We start from the raw sequence: 6,275 nt of genomic DNA on the forward strand, positions 1-6,275 counted from the left end.
GGTGGCGCATGAATTTAATCCCAGCACTCAGGAGGCAGAGGCAGGTGGATCTCTGTGAGTTCAAGGCCAGCCTGATCTACAGAGCTAGTTCTAGAACAGCCAAAACTACACAAAGAAACTAAAATAAATGAATGAATAAATAAGTAAAAATATTCTTTTCAAAGCTGGATAAAGTGCTTTCTGTACAAGCATGGAGACTTGCATTCAGATCCCAAGACTTCATGTAAAAGCCAATCAGAGTGGTACACACCAATAATCCTAGAGCAGGGAGAAGAAAGCTAGGACAGAGACAAAAAGATCCCAGAGTTCTCACTGGCAAGTCAGTTAGGCTCCAGGTCTAGTGAGAAATGGAGTCTCAAAAATAAGATAGAGAACAGAGGAAGACACCTGACAATGTGCACATGCAAGCAAGCCCACCCATGCACACCCATACAAAATATTCTCTCATCTTTTACTTATTATTTTTATTATTTTGTGTGTTCCGTCTGCCTGCATATCTGTGTACTAAGTGCATGTCTGGTGCCTTCAGAGACCAGAAGAGGGTGTCAGATTCCTTGGAACTGGAACTACAGATGGTGGTGAGTTCCCATGTGTATGCTGGGAATTGAACCCGGGTCCTCTGGAAGAGCAGGCAGTGCTCTTAACCTCTGAGCCATCTCTCCAGCCCCCCTCCTCCTTCTCCTCCTACTCTTCAGTTTTCATTTTAAATATGTGTCTGCACATACATGCACATGCACGCAAGTGCCCATGGAATCCAAGGGGACACTGGATGGTTCCCCAGAATTGGAATTACAGGGGACCAGTTGTGAGCAGCCTGACATATATGCAGTAACCAAATTCCAGTCCTCTGCAAGAGGAGCAAAGTGCTAAGCCATCTCTCCAGCTCCAGTTCATTTTTAAAGAGAGTGTTGGTGACACAGGCTGTGAGATTTTCAGTCTCCTAGACAATATGCCACCTTGCCTAATTATCGTTTGCGTATTCTCTCTTCTACTTCCCTCTCTTTCTGTGGTTCTGGGAATTGAACCCAAGCTTTGCCCATGCTAGGCAGGCCTTACCACTCATCTACACTCCCTAGCCTCTCCACTTCTCAGTGTTCATAAAATACAACTGAAGGCTGGCGCTGGGGGCGCACGCCTATAATCCCAGCACCGGGAGGCAGAGGCAGGCGAGTCTCTGTGAGTGAGTTCCAGAACAAGCTCCAAAACTATAGAGAAACCCTGTCTCGAAAAACCAAAAAACACAACGGAATCATACTCACATACATTGGATATTTTATACATGTTAAAAATATGACTATGCCTCCCCAAATAAATCTGAATAGTTGTGAAGTAATCAATGTGTACTCTTCAGTGCTGTGAACGCATAAGTTTATCAGAATGACCAGACTACCTCTAAGCTTCCCTTCCCCAGGATAAGGAGCATGGTTCTATCAGTTCTCCAGCTTTAAGGCAAGGCTGAAATGTTTCATGAAAAATATCCTCGATCTTCTCAGCCCCTCTTCAGTTTTTCTAGGTGAAGGACAGTCATTGAGCTGGCTGAAGTTCTGGGAACACCAGGATGAAATAAACACTTTAATTTAATTAATAACTTATTTCTAGTATCAACCTTTAATTCCAGCATTCTGAGGCTATAGCAGAGAAAACGCTGTGAGTTCAAGGCTAGCTTGGGCTAAATAACATAACCAGTACACAAACATACATAAACCCCTCACTTTCTAATATTTTCCAAGACTAGTATTTAGTAACCAAATTCTTGTATACTTTTTTTTGAAGCAACCTTGAAAGCCCAAATCTGTTCAGGCCTTGAACAGAAAAAAATTTGAAATTTTTCAAGTGAAAACAAAAGGTAAAATAATCCAGGAAGTGATGGCGCACGCCTTTAATCCCAGCACTTGGGAAGCAGAGGCAGGAGGATCTCAGTGAGTTCAAGGCCAGCCTGGTCTACAGAGCAAGTTCAGGACAGTCAGGACTGTTACACAGAGAAACCCTGTCTGGGGGGGGGGGGGGGAGTACGATATAAAGTAGGGTATTTTTAAGTGTAACTAAAAGTAAAAATTCAGCCAGGCGGTGGTGGCACATGCCTGTAATCCCAGCACTCGGGAGGCAGAGGCAGGTGGATCTCTGTGAGTTCAAGGCCAGCCTGGTCTACAGAGCTAGTCCAGGATAGGCTCCAAAGATACAGAGAAACCCTGTCTCAAAAAAAAAAAAAAAAAGGTAAAAATTGAAAATACTATTTCTAAACCAAATGAAATTGTTGACCCAATGTAGTTAGAGTTTCCTGCCTGGCCCAGTCAGGACAAATCTCTCTTACCAGCCAGTCCCATGAAACAGGGACTACAGGTATATACCACTATACATGGCTCTTCATTTATACCTAGAATGCTTATCTAGTAAAATTTAAATAATTCTGGAGGTAGAACCTAAGTATAGATATAGTTTTAAAACCTTTTCAAGTAACTCAAAAGTTATCTTTAGACCTGTAATTCCAGCACAGGCTCCAAAAAACTGTTTCAAAAATAAAAACAAGGGCCAGATACGGTGGCAGGCACACCCTTATCCCAGGGCTCAGGAGGCAGAGGCAGCAGGCATGATCTGGCAAGTCTGGTCTACACAGTGAGTTCCAGGACAGCCAGGACTACATCATCAGACCCTGTCTCAAAAAGGGAAAGAGCGATGGGATCAGTAGACAGGAGCACTGACTGCTCTTCCAGAGGACCTAGGTTCAACATATGGCAGCTCACAACCGTCTGTAGCTCCATTCCTGCACACTCTTGCTGCACAGACATACATGTATGCATACTCATACACATAAAAATTACACACAAACCCCAAGGGGACCCCATGAGATGGCTCAGCAAGTAAAGGGCTTTGTTTCAGAAACTTGAGAACTGCTGGGCAAGATGGGACACAATTTAATCCCAGTACCTGGGAGGCAGAGGCAGGTAGATGTCTGTGAGTTCCAGGTCAGCCTGGTCTACATACAGGGGAAAAAAAAAGTCTGACAACCAAATTTAATCTCCAGAACCTACATAAAAGTGGAGGAAGAGCCAACTTCACCAAGTTGTTCTCTGACCTACATGTGTGCTGTAGCACACTGCTCCAACATACACACTAATGTTTGGGGTTTTTCTCTTTTTTTTTCCAAATTAAAAAAAAAAACAACTTAAATCAGTATTTTCGGGAGACGGAGAAGATTTTTATACTATACTTTCTCCACATCTACCCAGTGTCCCACCTCCTTATCCCTTTGCTGGATCATGAACCTTAAATAATATAACTTTTGACATAAATGACTAAATTACCCAATAACTTGTCTAGGCTCTAGCTCTGCCAATGAGGTGATATAACCTGATAGACTAGAAGTAAGTAGACTATAGTCTTCCATGCAGTCTTATGACATCTCAAAACCATTTGCATTCTTGTTTCTACTGCCTATCATTAAATCACAACCCTTGAAACTCTCATCAAATGGACTTTAATTCCAGAAGATCTGACACCTTTTCTGACCTCCTCAGGTTTCTGCATGCATGTGGTGCATTCAGGCTCGCATGTACATAAAAACACATAATTTATTTTATTTTGGGGTCATGTCCCCTGGAACTGAGTTAAAGATGACTGTGAACCATCATGTGGTTGCTGGGAACTGAACCCAGGTCATCTGCAACAAGTGCTCTTAAACCTCTTAAGCCATCTTTCCAGCTCCATAAATATTTTAAATATTTTCTTTGAAGTTCATGTATCATGCAGTGGAGTACACCATTAACCCCAGCACTTGGGAGGAAGAGGCAGGTGATCCCTGGGAGTTTGAAGGCAGCCTGATCTGCACAGAGTGTTCTGGGACACCAGGCTACACAGAGAGACCTTGTCTCCAAAATAAGTAAACAAACAAATAAATTCACGTGAAGTCAAATCTTACGTAAGTCTATCTTCTCTAAATGGCTTCATGCACTACATAAAGGATTGGACCAAAATTTGTGTATGTAGTAGGCAGTTTCTGATGTTTGTTAAGACCTACCAGAGGACTAGGATGTAACTATGCTGGTAGTGCTTGTTTGCACTTGTATGCACAAAGATTCAAGCTCCAACACCACATAAAATCAGGTATAGTAGCTTATGTCTGTAACTCCAGCACCCAGAAAGTAGATGCAGTCTAATTGTAAGTTCAAGATCATCGTTAGCTACATAGCAAGTTCTGGGCTGTAAAACCCTATCTGAAAAATTAAATAAAGATTACAAACTGAATAATTCATAGGGGTTCTAGGGATTTCCCTCACTGGCTAACAAAATCCAGAGATGCTCAAATACCTTTCAGAAAATGGTACAGTATAAAAGTAAACAATAACAAAGGAAATGGTAGTGTTTGCATACAACCAACACTTTTTTGGAGGGAGTGTTTCAAGACAGGGTTTCTCTGTGTAGTTTTGGAGCCTGTCCTGGATCTCGCTCTGTAGCCCAGGCTGGCCTCGAGCTCAAGAGATCCACCTGCCTCTGCCTCCCGAATGTTGGAATCAAAGGCGTGCGTACCACCGCAGCCGCCGGACCTTAAATATTTCTAATCCAATCAGCTGAATCAAGAGATATAGGAGTATTTGTTTTGTATGCACAAAGTAAGCTCCAATACCACATAAAATCAGGTATGGTAGCACATGCCTGAAACCCCAGCACCCAGAAAGTAGATTTGGGATAATCATTAAGTTCAAAGTCAAATAAAGTTGAAAAGAGCAGCTTCCTCTATTTCTAACAGCTACATAGCCCTGACTGGCCTGAAAATCACTATGAAATTAGGCAGGCCTCAGAGCCCCGTCTACCATTTCTTCCTCCTTCATCCTTCCATTATCTTTCCCTACTCATCCTCCTTCCAGGTGTACATGTAATTAAATGTTCCATAAAACTTGAGTGACACTAGTCCTAGCTGGTCTTGCTAGTCTCTTCCGCACTTGGTCACATATTGTAACATCAACACTAAAAAAGTTACTGTGGGGGCTGGAGAGATGGCTCACAGGTTAAGGTCCTGGGTTCAATTCCCAGCAACCACATGATGGCTCACAACTATTTATAATGAGATCTGGTGCCCTCTTCTGGCGTGCAGACATACAAGCAGGCAGAACACTGTATACATAATAAATCTAAAAAAAGTTATTTGTGTGCATATAATGTATGTGCAGGAATGCATGCCTGCAGTAGTCAATTTTGTAAAATGTTCTCTCCTCCATATTTTTAGTGTTTCCCATGTATGCAGTGTACAGCTTAGTGTGTTGTAGGTGTGCTTGTCTGTGCCAGAGGTTGACATCAAGTGTCTTCCTCTATCATCCTCCACTTTTTATTAAAAGGTTTTTTTTATTTATTATTTTTAATTATGTGTGTCTATGCAAGTGAGTGCAGATGCCCCCAGACACCAGAGGCACAGACCTCCCTGGAGCTGAAGTTACAGGCATTTGTCAGCTACGTAGCATGGGTGCTGGGACTGAACTTAGATCCTTTGCCAAGAGCAGTACATGCTCTTAACTGCTGGACCATCTCTGAAGTTTTTTTGGTCCATCTTTAAGACAATCAAAATAAAAACATGAATTCTGGGGACTGAACTCAAGTTCTCAGGCTGACAGAGCACTTTACCCACTACGCCATCTTGCTGGCCCAGTGTCAGCATTTTAATATACACTGTTCTGTAACATTTCAAGTGACCTCATGTTCTAATTACCCCTAACACCAGGTCTGCTGGAGCTTGTTTACTCAGCAGGGTGGAAAGTATTACGCAGATACTTTCACTACCTCTGTTGGAGCTATAATTGTGTCCAGAAGGGGGCAGCAACAATTACAGCCACACTTTTCTTCTTGGCTCATTTGCAGACTTAGGGGTCAACAGTGAATACAGAAAAGCAGAAAGAGATCACCGGTGCTTGCCTTACTTCACCAGTTTGTTGTTGTTGTTTTCTCCTTCTTCTTGTCAAGAGAGTTCCAGTTCCGCAAAGGCTGAATACTTCGCTCGGCATTAACAGAAGCGCGCAAAAAGGTGTCTAGAGGCGAGCGTGAGCAAATAACAGATGGAACAAAAAAGGTAAGGCGTATAGTAATTCCGTTTGGCTAAGATTCAATATTGAGTGAGAGAGATCTAGAGCCGATGTCACGTTAGAGTAAGCCTCTGCTCCGTCGAGTATTTGCAAAGTTCGTGGACTGTTAGACGGGCGTATGCGATTGGGCATTGTACTCAGCACACTGTGGTCGTCACCCCTGGATATCTATGTGGAGCCCCTACATGTGTACACCAAAAAATAGTA

Source organism: Onychomys torridus, chromosome 2 (genome assembly GCF_903995425.1).
Source record: "Onychomys torridus chromosome 2, mOncTor1.1, whole genome shotgun sequence".
Lineage (NCBI taxonomy): Eukaryota > Metazoa > Chordata > Mammalia > Rodentia > Cricetidae > Onychomys > Onychomys torridus.